This window comes from Dromaius novaehollandiae, chromosome Z (genome assembly GCF_036370855.1).
Source record: "Dromaius novaehollandiae isolate bDroNov1 chromosome Z, bDroNov1.hap1, whole genome shotgun sequence".
In the NCBI taxonomy this organism is placed as follows: Eukaryota; Metazoa; Chordata; class Aves; order Casuariiformes; family Dromaiidae; genus Dromaius; species Dromaius novaehollandiae.
Window position 1 is genome coordinate 1,266,440 of NC_088132.1, and position 18,438 is coordinate 1,284,877.

General features: G+C 36.7%; 1 protein-coding gene across 9 annotated transcripts in view; it reads right to left on the reverse strand.

Annotated features, from left to right (window-relative positions):
• The window catches only part of LOC112982743 (polycomb group RING finger protein 3), an 89,802-nt gene that overhangs the window by 25,941 nt on the left and 45,423 nt on the right, over positions 1-18,438 (reverse strand). For all 9 annotated transcript variants that reach the window (XM_064502930.1, XM_064502926.1, XM_064502931.1 and 6 more), the window contains one exon: positions 2,748-2,790. The gene's annotated coding sequence lies outside the window, so the exon portion shown is untranslated. Of the gene's footprint in view, positions 1-2,747; positions 2,791-18,438 lie in introns of those variants that run through there.

The following is an 18,438-nucleotide window of genomic DNA, read 5'->3' on the forward strand; positions in this document are numbered from 1 at the left end:
GTTAATTCTGTTATCACTCACAGGAAAGTGAAAAATATAACTGCAAACTGAATCAGATATTCACCATCTACTACTTTTTCATCCTTACTAATGTATTTATGAGAGGGATAAACAGTTGTAGTACAAAATAAAAAGATAAGCAACCATTCAAAGAATTTTGGAAGAAACTCTCCATGTGAGTAGATGGCTAACACAGGACTGCTTGTGTGTTCCTGTCTGGCCTATGTTAACAGCTATCGACTCAGATGGGGTACTGGGCTATTTGAACCATGCATCTGCTGTTGTGAAGCAGCTCTAACATTCCCATGTTCCTATGGCCTATTACTCCATGAAAGTTAAAGTCACTTTCATCACGTAAGATGGTCAATAATCAACACAAACATACTTCTCAAGTAACCATATATACACTGAATTACTCCGCTGTAGAGAAAAAAACGTGGATTCAGACTGAAGATTAGAAACAAAGAGAGAAAATATAAAAAGTACCAAGGCATTAAAGCTGAAAAGCATACCATAAATAAAGTTTACCTTTCTGAAGCTTCACCTAGGCTGAAGTGTTCTTGCATCAAATTGTTAACAAAAAAAAAAAAAAAAAAAGAAATTGTAGCTCCAAATGAGAGTTCTTGGTTAGACTGATAAGGACTCATTTATAAACTCACTAGACTGCACCTGAGTTGATAGAAGAAGCAAACCTCTACACTAAACTGAGACACTTTCAGTTTGCCTTTTTTTGTAATGTTACCAGTCATTTGCTGAATATAAGATGAATGCTCCAGAGTTCTGAACCATTCATAGGATTGCAGCCAAGTTCAGAAGCAGAAAGTCTCAAAGAAAATTATTATACTATACAAAAGCAGACAACTTAGGAGGAGAGACCAGAATTTGAATGTTTGTGACTTCATTTTTCGGATCTTGATGACCCATTTTTCCACAGCTGAACACAGCAAACTTTACTGCCATCAAACCTCTGTAGCTCTTAGCAGAGAACAGAAATATCTTACAACTTAGTTAAAAAACAGCCAGTCGAAGCAAAACAAGACAAATCTGTAGGCTACAGAGATTCATTTCTGCTAAACAGAGAGTTACCTGTTTAAATAATAACCAGTTATAACAGATAATCCTAAATAAACTGCGAATTGCCGTAATAGGAGGAAGCTACTCTTCTGTAACTCTGCAGTTTCATGATTACAAGAGACTTCTTAAATATGGATACTTCTTAAAATCAACCAGAATCTGACCTTCCGTATGGGAAATGTAAAATGCAAAAAGTCAGTCATAAGCAGGCTAAATACAATCGTAGCATAATATAGGTTGGTAGGAACCTCGAAAGGGATCTAAATCCAACCTCATACTCAAATAGTCCACCTGAATTCAATTACTCTTGGCCTAGTCCTGCTTCATTCAGACGATCTCCAAGAACACAGTCTGCAGCCTCTCTGGGCAACCTGTTCCAGGGTTTGGCTACCCTCAGGGGCAAAAAATGCTCCTCCAGTCTAATGGGAATATTGCACATGTTGCAACTTGTGTGCATTGCTTCTCATCCTGCCAGCCTGCACCTCCAATAGTCTGGCTCCATCTTCTTGATCTCCTTCCATAATGGTTTTGGAGACAGCAATAAGATCCTCCTTTATTCTTAACATAAGCTTCTATAGGACCTTTGTAAATGCCAGCATTTCAGGCCATATCTGAAGAGACACTTTAAATTGTTAATATTTTACACTAGGAATTATTTGTTAATCTGAACAAAACTAAAAACCCACACACTAAAAACCCACACACTAAAAACCCACACACTAAAAACCCACACACTAAAAACCCACACACTAAAAACCCACACACTAAAAACCCACACACTAAAAACCCACACACTAAAAACCCACACACTAAAAACCCACACACTAAAAACCCACACACTAAAAACCCACACACTAAAAACCCACACACTAAAAACCCACACACTAAAAACCCACACACTAAAAACCCACACACTAAAAACCCACACACTAAAAACCCACACACTAAAAACCCACACACTAAAAACCCACACACTACACTGCAACTGCTTCAAAGAAACAGAAAATCTTCAGGTCTCTGAAATTTTAGAATCAATCCTGAAAAGAATGAAAAGGCTCTTCTGAAAAAAAATAAAACAGTAAGAGCATTGAAAAGACAGGGTGAGGCCTATCTTTCTCTGAGAAAGAGAAAGAAAGTCTTTTTTAAAAACCTGTTCCTCATGAATCCTGAAATGGCTGAGAGATAAAAGGAAGAGCTAGCCGATTCAATTTCTAGGAGACTGCTTTTCCTAGCAGCTGTACAGTACTGAATTATTCAGAATGGAGAGAAAAGTGGTCCGCTTACGCTGGAACATGAAAACAAAACCAGCCAAAAAAAAAAACCACCCCACAACACAGGAATGTTTCAAACATCTATCTAATATGCAAAAATGATCACCTGAATAAAGATTAGTATTCTTTCATCTTAGTTCCAGATATTTTATACCACATTGCTAGAACAGTCACTGCCTGACAGATTTCATATCACACGAAGAGAAAGTCAGTGGAGAAAATTACAATGCATCTGGACTTGCCTCCCAAAGAAAAAAAGCAACAACAAAAAAAGAACCCTCCCCCACACACACAATAAAGTGGGCACACAGAAAGAAGACAAGCAAAAAGTCTCCTTAAAGGTATGGAATTATCATTGGTGTATACACCGATCAGGAATATTTTGACCTACATGAGGCATACCTCTTAAAAGAGCATTTCTTTTCAGAATCTGCCATCCAGAGACCTGAAAAGACAGAAAAACAGTCTGAAAGTTAACATCCAAAATTCCTCAAAAACCATCTGCCACATAGAAATACTTAGCTCACTAAGCTTACATAAAAGTGATTAAACTAATAAAACTAATTCAAGGAAAAAAAAGGAGGAAGAGGGGACAACAATTCATATCTGTCTGATTAACAAAAAGAAAGGGGAAAAGACTGTCAACATGGGGTGGGAAAGGGAAGAACTTCAGGAACCACCCATGTAATATATTCTCCTATGAAAGGGCACACTTACCATAGGAAAAGAAAATTACTCAAAAATCCAAGCAGTCTTGTCACCATGTGGTGGCAAAATGAAAAAATTCATTACCTTCGCATATGGCAGAGGAAAAAGCCTAACTTAAACCACAACCTATGGACTATTGAGATGGTGACAGGTCTCTAAAGAACCAAAAGATTTGGGATTGGAGATCCACAGCCAGGTGAGTATTATTCTCAGTTTTCAAGTTACATTTAAAAGTAACCTGCCCTCTCTTAGTTTCCAAAAATACTTTCAAGGAAATAAGAAATATTTCCAGAATCTCTGGATATTTTCCAACATAAAATTATAAAAATGACTGCTTTGCATCATTTTCCGGACAGACAATAGTTGCAAAAGAACATGAAACTTGACAAAAAAGGCAATTTTTTATCTAGTTAATTCATGCAGAGTATACTAAGATGCTACACAGACAAGTGTATTACTGCTCACATCTTCCTGTTCCAAAACTCAAAGGCATAGTCTATAGCTATTGATTTTGCTGTTATATTGCTAAGGGAATGATAAATACTATGGTACAATGAAACATTCATAACAGCATTAGACAAGAACTTCAATGCAATCCAAATAATCTTTTAACAACTTTAGCAACTCCATCGTGAACTGCTTTGACTGCACTCAGAGAAAAAAATAACATTAACTGAAATCAAAGCAGGTTTGTATCAGATGCCCTTTTGCTGGGTACCCCCCCCCCCCCCCAAAAGAAAAAAAAAAAAAAGTCCTCATAGAGGACATAAAACCCCTCGCATGTTCGGGAGAAGGAACTCAAAGGCATCTGCCACAAGAGAATCCATCCGGCAGCAAAACATGGAGAACAGAACAGGCAACTACACTGCTGCTGAGGAAACTATGTCACAGAGTTATCACCAGAGCATTCTGAGAACACATCACAACATAAAATTATCAGTAACAAATGCTTCCAAAAGGGACTGCCATGTGTCTTTCCTCATTGCTACTTGGAGAGGACAAGCAATACTGCAGTTGAGCTGGAAGAAGAAAGTGGCAGTGAACTTGTGAGCAAAAAGCCAACAACCAAATTGACTACCTATATGACTGCCATACCTAGTCTGGAATCAGGAAGAGAGTAACGCACTGTAACACTTAAAAAAGAGTGACATGCATTTCTATATTTCATATATTTTCATTTTTGTATCTAGACATCTGTTGAGGATTGGGCAAGTAGATATACTGTCCCTGCATGCTATGAAACACCCATAGCAAGATTAGTATTTTAAAACGGATTTCATCTAAGGGACTGTCCAAACTGCTAAGCCAGTTGCTCTTGATGACTTGATAGATTATCAAACTGCAATTCTTATTTGCACCACATGGTTTTGTGAAGCGAAACAAGCAAAGCGGGAAGGTAGCCTTACAAGGTGCAAGTCCAGAACTGGACTGAATGCCTCAAAGATTTATAAACCATTACAAAGCACCTCTGCTCCATTACAAAGAGATAAGCACACTTTTTTTCCCCTAAAATAACACAATAATATTATTTTTTTTAAAAGTAGAAATACAGTTCACACACAATACCTATGGAAAGGGCCTGAGAAAAAAGTCACATGTGGCAGATGCTAGTACTTTTGCTTAATACATTACTGGAAGATACTAAGATCATAGACCAGCAAAAGCAGAAAGAGAATAACAGAAATAGCAGGTATACTTTGTTTCACAGTGACAGTGGCATGACAGCAAAAGTCACAGCTCTATGACAAAATATCACAACAATGGAACTCCAGGCAAACACAAAAATTAGGATGGGGAAGACAATTTTCAAATCAGGGCATAAGCCTGGAATATATTTGTCAGTAGCTGCACACAGATGAAACTGAGTAGACAAACCTACAGCAAGCCAGATTAAACTGTAGAATAAAAAAAAAAAAGATAGTGCTTTCCACAACGTATTTAGCTGGTTAAAAGGAAGATCTAACACACATTTTGAGCATGATACAGCTGGAAGCAGTGACACACTGTCATGAGGTCACAGGTATGAGGAAATAAAGCACAGAATTTGTGCCTCATCAACAAGTTAGACTGAAATATACAAATACCCTATTCTTGTAATCAGTTGCAATAAAAAGATTTAAGCTGTTAACTTCTGAAAAAACAGAATTCGTTCCACACAGAAAATTTATTCAGCAGTAACTTAAAAGAATGATGTCTTGCCTATCTGCAACAGATCAAAAGAATAAAGGCTAAGAGAAATGAATTGATAAAAAAAACCACAAAGGTAAAAACGGTTTAATATTAAGTATCTTGCACTTTCTGCAAAGCTTTTCATCCCACAACAGCAATTTGTCTAAATTATTAATGTATTTCAAGAGGATTGGAGAACTAGACATAGCCCTACTTTAGTTGCTAACAAGATGAATTACAGTCACAACACTCTGGAGAACAATGAGAGTACTACCTCAGTTGTCTAATCTCAGTTAGATACAGGACATTTACTTAACACACGATAAAATAAAGAAAACAGTATTTGTGGTTGCTTTGGCCTCAGACAAACTCTTTTGTTTCAAGCACAGTGAGTTTTACTGGCACTGAATTCTTTTTTTTTTAGGCAAACTTAATATAACAACCACTTTAAAAAAAGAGAGCAGTAAGTTCAAACATGCTAGACATGAGGAGGTTTTGCTGAGATTAGAGGAATACAATAGATACAAACTTTTCTGTCTAAATAAAATTAAAAGTATTGTAAACTTCATCAAAATTCTTCCTGCTGTGTTTGCAAAGCACTGTTTAATAAAAGAAACTAATAGAAACATTTTTTTTTACTGAGCAGAAAGAAATATGATCCAAGATTCACATTTGCTTTAGCAAACCAAGTTATGACTAGTAGCAAGTATATAGCTTTTTTGTGACTTATTTCATCCACATAATTATGTCAAGGCAGCAAGTGTACTTGTTTAAATATTATGGCAACAACTCAAATTCTCACATCTGAGTAGACTCTTCACAACTCATTTCTCTCATTTGTGAGAATGTATTAGCACCAGCAGATGGCACCAAGTCCACAAGCTTTATAAAGCAGGTTTCTATACCAGTTAGTAACACATTTTCAACACCAGGAGGAAGAAAAATGCTTACAAATCTTTTGCTTCTCTCCTCCTGAATCAAAGATCTACTGAGCACAAATGCACCACGCAATAACTTGAATCACTACCTACTACTATGACATTATTTCAAACCAGTGCCAAGTCAGACTAATGACAGCAGCAGGCTTTCTGATGCTCTTTGTTCAGAGTTTCTTTTTGTTTTGCTTTGTTTAAATTTAATTTTTAACAAGCGGAATGTTGCATTTCAGGTCCGTGCCCATTTCATGGGCATGCTGAGCAATCTGCAGAGGTCACATATGAACTTGCTGACAGGTCACGTTTCTCCCACTCCAGTAGAAATTTAAGTATTAATTTCTCACCATCTCAAAACAAATAAACAAATGAAAATCCTGGCTGCAGACAAGACCTACAAACTAGTCCACCACTTGTTGCTATTTTCTGGGTATTTGCCTCACTGTTACATGGCTAAAATACTATTTGAAACCAATATGCAATTGATCCTCACAAAGGATATTAAATGATCTAAAATTAATAGCAGAAATGAGTGTCATATTCTATTACAACACTTTTTCCAAGGAAAGCCAGTTGTATTCCAGCCCACTTAGAACAATGGTTCTTTTTTCTCCTCCTATGAAAAAACTCAGAGTAAAGACAGACTTCTCCACTGGTGAATGATGCAGAGGTGAGAGGCAGAGCATGTAAGGACATCTCTCTAAACATGTTCGTAGAAGCAACATAATGGCAGGGCTGAAGGACAGCTTACAAAGGGTAATAAAAAAACAGAGCATGAAGACAAAAGATGGATCCACACCAAAAACAGTTCTCCCAAGAAGTTATTTCTCAAGAGGCCAAGGATACTTCAGACTAAGTATAATCTGTACAAGACCTATCTAAACATGGTACTGCATTGAGAGGTTACAAATATTTATCCACCTTTTGTCTCTCACAACTACAGTATGCTCACGAAGCATACACCTCAGCTGCAGTTCAGAAGGAAAGAGAAACAAGCCCACATATCCAAGTGGTCTGCTTTTACTTGTATGTGCTTAGGTCTAAAGTAGTGCAGATGAAATTTTATTAAAGTCCACTTAATATTGACCAATTTATCCCAATAAAAACACACCATATTACCAAATTTGGAAATAAGACCAGCCTAATAATATATTTAAAAAAAAAATCCAGTTAAAGCAAGTCCAACACAAAGACTCATTCCCTCCTTTTTCAAATCCAGGCAAGTCTATCAAATCAGGTACTGGGGGATCCTCCAAAGACTTTAGCTCAGCCACGATGTCCTTCACTATTTCTGTTGAATAAAAAAGATGGCAACATGGAGAAAGAATACAGGCTCTCAAAGTTCATTACATGTTGTTTTAAAATATGGCACTTAGAATAAGCACAATCAGGCAGCACAGAATGCACATTACTATTGAGATAAGACAGTGTCACCAATGTTTCTCTTAGAGACCTGCCTGCGTGTCATTCAGAAGTGTGCTAGTCCAATAAACTGAAGGTTAACAGCTTCGCTCTTAAAACTGACATAAGCGTCTCAATTATTCAAGTTTCCATCCAATTACAATCCAAGCTCATCGGAAGCCCTCCATAATCACTATTCCAAAACACTTAAGTTAGTTTCACTTAAAAAGGAAAAGATCTTATTAGGTCTACATAAAATACCTAAATCATCAGAATATACATACTTTTCACAAAGGGACTGGAAAGCCACTGTGCCTTCCTAGAAGAAGCAAATGTCAATACTCGTTTTGTTCTTACACATTCCAATACTTTTTTTTTTTGAGACATTTCACTCTTCCCTATTGAAGGAAGTGCTTTGCTGGAAGGTTTAACTATATAAGCCTCAAGCAGGTTATTGATTTCTCCACAGTATTTTGAACTATTGGAGTTTTGTGTCATAGGTAATGCCTACTGGCATCGAGGATCCTTTACCTACAGAATACTTTCACAAAACCAGAGTCATGCAACTAAGCAAGAGAGAAGCTGAAAAGACAAGGACAGGTAGAAAAGAACTGTACCTAAAGCTTTAGAACTATACCACTGTTTTCATTCTGAAATATTCCCCTAGTTTAAGTCTGTTTGTTTTAAGCACTTTTTTGAAATGCTAGCATTGGGGGGGGACACACAACACTTCTTTTGTAGATAGCAAGTAAAAGCCCTTTTAAATAGACACTTAGAAACTTTCAATCGATACATAATCATTACCGTAACTACAAGAATATTGAACAATGTTTTAAAAAGCAAAAGCTCATAACCCAAGTTTTAAACTGCCTATGTGAATCTCTCACTTAAGTAGTTATTTGTTTGGCTTTTAATTGTTGGTCTTGACTCCCTAACTAAAAAAAGTAACCGGAACAATTTTTTTTTCTCCTTCCCTACAACCATTTGGCAACTAAAACAACACCTGAGACCTGAGGTCTCTTCTGAATACTCTGTGTTTTTTTCCTCCTCATTTCTGTCCATTCAGCTTTCTTCACTTCTTGGAAGTTAAGAGGCCACCTAAAGATTAAGAAGCGACACAGCCTAATTTTCTTTATAATCTGTAAGGAACATGAGGTGCCAGAGTTTAAGTCAACTCACTCTATGCTATTTAAGGACATGGCAACATGGCCGTGTTCATTTGTCTAATAAGATAGAAAACACAAAATTCACCTCCATCTAACAGAAAACAAGCTTAAAAACTAATATTAAAATTCCATTTGTCATCCAGAAACAGATTCAACAACAGAAAACAATCTAGAAAGTACCACTTACCATTTTCTAAAACTATGCTTTTACATTTTATGTTTTGTAAGAATCTGAATAAATGGCTATATTTGATTACGTAGTTGCTAAAACACATGTCCAGTACACCCTTCCAGTTATTAAAAAAAAATATCAAGGTAAGAGTAGAGATTTTTCATTGAAAATATACATAACTTAATAGTTATCAGAATGGACCAGAATTTTTAGGAGAAATACAAAAGTTACAAACACTACCAAATATTTTAAATAAAATTTTCTTGTTCTCAAGTATAAATTGTGTCATTTAAATTATCTATTCAAATCAAGCTAACCTTCTAGTGCCTCATGTCCCAGTCTGAATGCAGGGAGATGCTTGTGTAGGCTTGTATTGCAAGTGAAAGTAAACATACCCAGCACTGAATTCCATGTTTGCTACCCTGTCAACTGTATAGAATAAATACTTGCATAAGTTTCTTCTTCTGTTGTTAAAAAAAATTAAAAAGTAGGTAACCAGTATTTCATTCTGAATACTGTACTGTTTCTTCTCTACATTGAGGTAGACCTTTAATAAAAAAAACGATTAACGTATCTTTATCAAATTATTTATTTGCGGATGATGCATTTGATAGTTGAGGTCCTTAGCTAAGCAATCCTGAACATAAGTTCTATGCAAGTACTAGAGCCACAGCTTGGAAAGCCCTACCGAATTATACTGTGCTGGTTGAGAAATCAAAAACAATTAAATCTCCCAAAATTTAGTTAGTGTCATATGAGTCGGGTTCCCCCACCCCTTTTCCTCTTTGGGATATGCCAGTGTTATTCAGCTTTCAGCTAGGGAAATGCAGACCTCAGAAGATCCATGGGCTATTTCTAGAAGGTCTCTGAAAATTAATTAATATCATAGATATTTGGGCCAAAAAACTTACATTCACTATACACACTTCTACAAACACACACACACAACCAGATGATAAAGACACACAAAAAACACTGAAAAATAAGAGGACGGAGAGTAAACTACTCCTGTAATTAAATACTCAATACATATGCAAGTAGTCAAATTACAGTGATATAGGAAGTTAGTTCTTGCATTTAACTTTTCAGTTGCTGACAAAATAAGCTTACAAATTCATTCCAAATCCAAATTAAGGAGAACAGTTCAATCAATTAAGGAAATCAGTTCAAATCACTACCAGCTCTTCCCTTAATAATAAAGTTAACTAAATGCCAATTTGTCAGTAAAAAGACAAGAAACTAAGGAGCTGTAATGGTTGGTGTTACTGTACTCAAAAAACTCAACTTATTCTCGGCTTTGTCTACCTGTTTGATTAACGAACATTACAAAGAAAAGCATCACCCTTGCATTAGGGCTCGCATGAAGTAGTAATGCAAAGTTTCCTATTGAGAGTGCCTTCTATCCAGGCATGTGAAAGAACAAATTTGCAAATATTAGCAATACTTCTTGTAGCACTAATCAGATATTTATTAATCCAGAATGCCTCAAGGGTCAATTCCAGAGTCCAGCATTATTTAAATTTTATGAAACACTGGTGAAATACATTCTGAAATAACATTCAACTCTAGTTCCACACATTAAAGAAAGATGGCATGAAACTGGACCAAGCACAAAGAAGAATCACCACAACCAGGAGAATACAGAGTCTGAAAGAAATCTGCCTTTCCTATCTTCACCTACCACAGTTTGGTCTGAGAGGGCAGCACGACTGCTGCTTATAAGAGAGCAAAAAGAGTTATTTAAGCTAAAGACAAGGGGTGGGAAGAAAACAAAAATCAGTAAACTGTCTTAAGTGTAAAATTTAGGGAATAAAAAACCTTCTTTACTTACCTAGGGACATTGGGAGGTGGGGGAGACATTAGCAAAGGACTGACTCAGTTATCCAGGCAACATTTTGGGCTTATATTGTTCCTCTAAGATTGCATCCCTGATGACAATACAGTACGCTCACAGCAAACTCAGGAAGAAGAAAAGTGTTCACCTTTCCTCTCAGGAAAGCTGCCAGCTGCAGATCAACCAGTAGACACAAACTACTTCATACTTTCAACTTTGTCATTTGCACTGCATCCGTTAATCCACTCTTGTAAAGTATACCTGTAGTCTCTTTAAATCTTTCTTTCCAAAGCTCTGATGATGAAAGCAAAAGCAAACTCTCTGTATCCTGAAATGCAGGACCAACAGCCTCCAAACCTGAACCGGTGATGGTTAAAACTGCCTCATATGAATAAGCATAATGCATCAATATTAAATCAGTTTGGCATTTTTAAAGATTCTCTTTAGTAATAGGAGCAAGAAAAGTACAAAGTGAGATAATGGCAGATCCTTAAAAGAAACAAAACATATATATATACCAAATACAACTTGGCCTGCTTACTTGACTGCTTCCCACCTACTATCACAACTGTCATCCCCAGTGTGTTATTCCCTGTATCTCTCCTCCTCCACTCTTTCCACTGCCTCAACCGTCCATAGAGTTGGGTGAGAGAGAAATATGTATTACATCCACCCAACACACACTGGCCAAGTGTAATTATGGAAGCGATCATATTCTTATGATTGAGCAATAGGTTTTTCAATAGGCAACAGCAGCCATGTCCTATCACAAAGGAAACAGGGTCAAGAATATAAGAGAATACATGATATGAGAAATATTTTTAAAGATATATTCACTTTTCTTTCAACCGGAATATTAACTTTAAAAAAATTAATCTTCTGTGCAGTCATAGTGATCCACCTCGAGCTTACAAATTTCTATACAGATATCATTATACAATGATGCGTTACCTTAAAAATCAATACCCGTAAGTCATTGAAACTACTCCTAAAGACTGCTGCTGTTTTACAACTGTTCGGAGCCGATACTGCTGACAAAAGCACTCATCCTAGAAAAACCAGCAACAGTAACAAAAATCATGCATTCATGTGAGTAGCCAAAAATGTACAAACAAAAGATGAATCCAACTCTAAGTACTTTAAGAGCAGCTAAAAATATACTTGTCCTCTTTTCTTACAGAGCTTTAAGATATCAGAATTTTTTCAAATAAAGCAGCTATCTCAAAAAAAGTGTACTACAACCAACAATCCTAAATTACATTGTTCTCTTGTATATTAAAATTGCATAGCCAATCTGTAAGTGTCAGGAATAAGACATATGGATTAAATTTTTTTTTTTGAGTGAATACTTTACAAGGCAGTGAACAAACTACCACAAAAATACAGGCAGCATGAATTTCTGTCAAGTAAGAAAGGACAGCGTTAATCAACTTTTCCTACATTGGTCACTAGGGTCAACTAGATCACATCAAATTTCAGACACAAGATACTAAATAGGTATAAGATAGCAGCAAACTCCAACAACCAAGGTGAGAATTCTGAACTTCAGACACCATACTGAACCTCCTGGTCTATGGATAAAACGTTGTTTTGGCAAGAGATCTGTAATGAGCAAGGGTTCTGGAAAGCTGCAGACTGAGAACCTATCAGGTGGCCCTTCTGCAACAGCATGAAAATTGTATCATTGTGCCTCCATCACCAGCAGTTAAGGTAAACAGGATGCTCTCAGCTTCAACCCTAATCTTCCCAACCATTCCCTCCTCTTGACCTCTGAGAAAAGTAATGTGGTGGGCAGACCCACAATCAGCAGCTGAAGAGCTGGGGAAGGGAAAAAGCACAACAAAAAGGGGTTGGAAATGTGAAAACTCTCAAAAAAGCATGGTATCTTACACCAGTTTTAGTTGTTCTGCTCACACACAGCTTCATTGAAATTAGAGATGTGGTATTTAAGCTATGATATGGCTTATTACAATAGTACTAAACCCATTCAGAGAAGTTAGGATGAAATTTTATGCCCTGTTCTCACATATCCCATAGATTCAGCATCATCTCAGAAAGAAAAAAAAAAGTATTAAGAAGTAGTAGACAAGCATAGGACACCTAAGTATCTTTTTTAACTTTTGCTGTCATCTGTTATTCGTGAATGTAGAATTTAGACTTGCTTCACTGTCATTTGCAAATCTCGTCAGATTTGTTTCCAGTTGCCTCTTTCAACTGAAATTCACTTGGTTGTTCAGACCATGGATTGTTCAGGATAAGGTCCTGAAATGTTTCTAACAAGCAGACTGACATACTTTTGGATGCAGAATGATACCTATGACACATGAAAATCGTTAACATTTTCTGCAAGACTGTTACTGAACAAAACTCACCACTGACTGATCAGATTTGATCCTACTTTTCCATTTTGACAATGAATTGTTAGCTTAACTATATTCAAATTACTCTTTAAGTTCTCCTATTTCCTTTGATTAGAGCTGAGAGTGCAAGGTTATTTTTGATCGGTATGTATTACTACGACTGATAAAACTGGGATGAGATCATAAAGTATCAGAGCATTCAAAGGCTTTAAAAATACTACGGAAATACAGCATTGTCTCAGGAGAGATTTTTTTTCCCCTTTAATATATACCACTATACTGTTCTCTAGAATCCAGCTCATTATCAGAAATCGAAGTCATTGCTGGAGGCACTAGACTTTTGAAGAAAAATCTACTCTTAATTTGAGTACTACTCCAAATGAAGTCTTGACAAAATGTTACAGAAAGCATTTATAACATATTAGAAGTAACATATTAGAAGAATAAACTACAATAGCCTCCTTGGTGAGAATTTAGAGCCAGAAATTGTAGGCCATTAGAAAAGCACTCTTTGTTTCAATTCAGATCCCACAGACTACAAGAAGATGCATAGATCCTTGACCTCCAGTAATCAAAGGTTCGCTAAAAAGAGCCTTCAGTCTCAGGAAGGACAAAGTCCCTTCAAAATCAAGCCTTTAATGAGATTCTATAACAAAGTATCTGAACCCATACCACTTTTTTGAATCTGTTTGTTCAATACTCATGTAGTTGAGAGAACATAGCTCATGACCTAACCACAGCTGAAACAGATCTCAGTCTTCATTACTGTGCCCTCTGCAGAACAGATGAGCAACTCCAGATCCCAGATGAGTTTTAGCTGTCACATAGAGACATGTGTGCATTTGTACTGATGGTTCTGTGACTGCATGCAAGATAATAAGGGCTTGAAAAATCCAGCATGGAAAAGCCAGAAATGGAATGGACCCATGTCAGCAACTCCTAAAAAAATACATAAGGTTTTGGTCATTATGTTTGAAAAATGTTCCCCTTCCTCCCTCCCCTTACATATGCATGTTCTAACTTCCTATTTTGAAAAATCCTACTCCTAGATACAATGAAAACATGCAATTACTAAGATGTCATACATGTTTTTACAACCAGAGAAAGCAACCACTTATGAACAAAAACTAGAGAAGAGTGTATCCCCAACAAATAACTGTAAGGTAATCTGAGAGCAAGGATCTTTGTATCTTTTTCTGAAGCAGTTACTGATCTTCCACAGAAACAAAAATTTCTCATAGAGATATTGACGATTCCTGAAAAAAGAAAGATGAAGATGAATCTTCATAGAGGAACAGAACACAATTCTGTTGGGTATGTAGTAAAAAGCCTTTAAAAATTCAGATATTCAGTCACCTGACTCTGCTATTACCTCAGACACAGTGACAACGCAGGGAAACTGTAACTGTCAAGATGGAAGTCTGTGCTGAGAAGACAGGAGGCACCAATGGGCAAAAAGTAGAAAGGCATTTCTACAATTTAACTGAATACCCATTTTACCTGCAACATCCTTTTTTTATTATTATTAAATAAAAGTGAAGTTTAATAAATCCCAGAGTACATCATTTTATGATTAATCAACTCTAGCTAACCTTAAAGATTTAACTGAAAGAATCTGAAAAGTTACATATTCATGTCTTTACTTAAAAAATTTAAGTGACAGTTTCAGCTTCAATGATCTGACAGCTCTCTCTTGGCTGCTATGATAGAAGATGAGAATGTTATTAGGACTGCCCTATACCTTGCACAAGAACAACAGGTACTCTATTCCTTCTAGAGTCAGGTGCATACTGTGTAACTTATATATTCAGTTAGCTGTCTGACAAACTAAATAAATAAATAGATAAATAAAAAGCTTTACAAAGTCTTGTTTCTTCTTTTGCTCCTGAAACCTCAGTGTGGCTTTAATATATAGGCTGCTCTCGCTTTTCCTGCTATAGTTCTAACATTTAGCTCTTTGAGAGAGAAATTGAAGCAACCAGATAATACAGACAGTTAAATAGTCTCTTTTGAACCTTTGTTGCTGCAGCTTTCCTACCTCAGATACAGCCCTAGCTTTCTAATTGACTGGCAACTGAAAAAAAGAAGCTGGTGTTTAGCTTCATTCATAGATAAATACATTTGTTATTTAGTATTAAATTATGTAGCAGAATTTTTAATCACTAGCACAGAGAAATTTTTTCCCCACCATCGCTAAAACCTACTGAGTCCTCTGAATCTTCCACTGTTTGATTGCCTCAGAGCTTAAAGTCTTGAAACTTCAGTTTTAGGAATTTTTTCCCTCCCTCTACCTTTTCAAGTTTCCAAAGGTAATTAGCTTTAGATCTAATAGAAAAACAACAAAGTGAAAACACTGAAGCAGAGAACATGTTTTTCAAAAGGCAGAGTGCAATACACATCATCTGATCCGGGACTTGCAGAAGTTAACAACAGAGCCAAAGCAGAGGAGGCTAAATATGTTACTTTCACCAATGAAGCAATATTTCTCCCTGTTAGAAATACACATTACTATATTATCAAAAGCTTTCTTTTCCCTGATAAGGAGATCCACAAATCATTTTAACAGACATGGAATAAAAATACACTTGCCAGTAACTGTCAGCAGGAAGAATATTCATAACCTCTGAAGTGCACTCCACTAACTTATATTTCTTTGTCAACATATACTGCAAAGGGATGGATTCATCAGCTAAAAATTCACTGCTTGGCTACCATAGCCTATTTTTGAAGTACCTAAGCAAATCTTCGCTCATTATCTTTGAGAACATTTCACTTTGTCCAATATAAAGGAGTTTACACTGCTAGACTTTATGAACCTAACAGTGACAAGCACCTTGTTTATACTAGCTTCACTAGTATAAATCCAACTGATTCTAGAAATGAAAGTTCTATGGGTTTTTAGCATTGTACTGAATTCAGACACCATCCTGCTAATTTTGTATCTGTCAGTATTCCTCAAGAACTGTATGTTTAGAAAATACAAAGTATAGTGAGTATAGAGTAAATAGCAGACAACCTTGGATTTATTATGGAAGGTATCCAACAGTTTGCTGTTTGCTAGACATTAACACAAACCTTATAGAATCCATATTTATATCAACCATTTCTGAAGTTGTGAAAGACCACGTGACAAAGATATCAAAGTGTTTCTATTATAGCCAGCCACATCAAGGCAGGGAAGTCACTGACTTCAGTAGGAAGCATCTGTTTCAGCTATGCCTAATCACATGCTGAAGTCCCCTGCACTTACCTTTGACACAAGGACAACAGCAGAAGGGTGAAGGAGTTACTCAGATCATCTGCATCATCCATGCTGAGCTCCTCTCCCTTTCCTTAGCCTTCAAGTCCGAGCAATATCAAAAAACACTCCAGAACAGAGGCCTCTGCTTGACCAGTCCTCATTAGTTTTTTGAATGCCAACGCTGCCCACTTCAGTGTATTCTAAAGTGCCTGAGGATGTCAAAGCAGTTCTGCTAAAATCTAGTGTACATGCGCTTCTTGAGCTCCACCAGCTTAATCAAGGACTCGGGCAACAGACTAAGCCAGCCCAGTTTCTGGCCTGTTATGTCTCTGTTCCCATTCTCAGCTCTGCTAAGTTCACCTGCCACATTCTTCAAATGAACACACTGGTCTGACTGCATACTAAGCTAATGCAAAGAGCTGACTCAGTCCAAAACTAGACTACCAAAATACAGTAACATGTTTGCCCAAAAACACTTTAGTACAAAAAGCCTCAACAGATAAAACTAGATAAAACCCAGATCATGGCACTTTCACTTCTCATTGATAAAACTGATAGCACCAGTCAAGACAACCTTCACGCAGTGAAGCTCAATACTGCTTTACCTGCAAAAAGCTTGGCCTTTTTTTGTTTTCTGTTTGTTTGTTTTCCTCTTAAATAAGCAAGGAACAAAACAATCCTTTAACTAGAGAAGACACAGAAACATGTGTCTCTTCTGTTATTAGGACTGTGAAATAACATTTTCTATTTTTTTCAATAACTATTTTGGACTAAGTTTAGTGAAATTCCCAGCATTTTTCAGTTCCAGCCTGAATGGACTAGAGCCAAAATTTTCAAGGGTTAGATGAAACAAGAGTCTCACTTTCACACCTTTGCAGAGTAGAACTGTAATAGAACTGAAATGAAAGTATTTTTAAAGCAAAATTAATCTTTTATTCAGTGTGCTAATGACACTGGGGAGCAGTAAGTAGCCAATTTATCTTCTCAGATGCTTTTAGGGAGAAACTTCATAGTCTTCATATTCAAATTTCAGTTTTAATGTCTTAGTTTTAATGCTTTACAGTTTATCTTACACACTGTGAAATACTATTTTGATCACACCAGTAACACGGAACTTTTCAAATCTTACCATGAAACTCCTATTCATGTCACTCAACTTTAAAACAAACTGCACTGCTACTCTTTTGCTGTCTTCCTCTTCTCCTCCCCTTCCACCAGTGATAGCCATGCTAAAATCTAAAATACCAGGAGGAAATCATCACTTATTACAGAGTGCACTTGTCACGAAACAGTACCCTCTCCTATTATAGTAGACTGTTCTTTACTGTCAGCTCTATAGGCCTTGTGCAGCACACATTTCTTGTGCTCAGAGCTTTCACTCAAATTGCATCTATTACAGACAACAAATTTCCCTTGAAAGACAGCCAGCCACAATACTGAGGGCCCAAAAGCCATTTTCACTGACCTCCAACAGAGCAGCTAAGTTGTCAAGATATTACTAGGCTCTTGGCAAAGAATGCTGTATTCCACCACAGGGCAAAAAGAAAACCAGGGCCATTTACCCTCTATAGAATCAAGCACAATGAATAGGTGTCTGTCAGACCTCCACAGACAAGAAGGAGCCAACAACCTTGGAAAACTAAGTGTGCCCAGCAGAAATCCCCTTTTGTCCTGACCTACATACAAACCAAACCAGACTTCAACATAGAGAAGCAAAATGAAGACTGCCATTAGAGTAACATAAATACTCCTGATAGCTAAGCACAAGCATAGGTAGAAGAACAAACAGCTGAGAGGAAGTAAGGAAAGAAATGGCAACACTGCACAGGTAATAGAAAGGAAACTGAACAAAAATAGTTCAAGGAAAAGAGTGAGGAAAAGAAAGTTACTCTCCTGGAAGAAAGAGAATGTAAAAAAAAAAAAAAGAAGAAGAAAGCAATCTAGCTTACTGTATTTTTTACTCTTTTCCCTTTAAAATGAAATATATTATAAAGAGAGGAAAACATGCTGCACTTAGGCAATAAGCACAAAAACATGTCCTCCAGAACAGCAATTCTACTTCCGGGCTCCTGGCCTATTTTGACACGCTGACCAAACAAGTTTAACCATA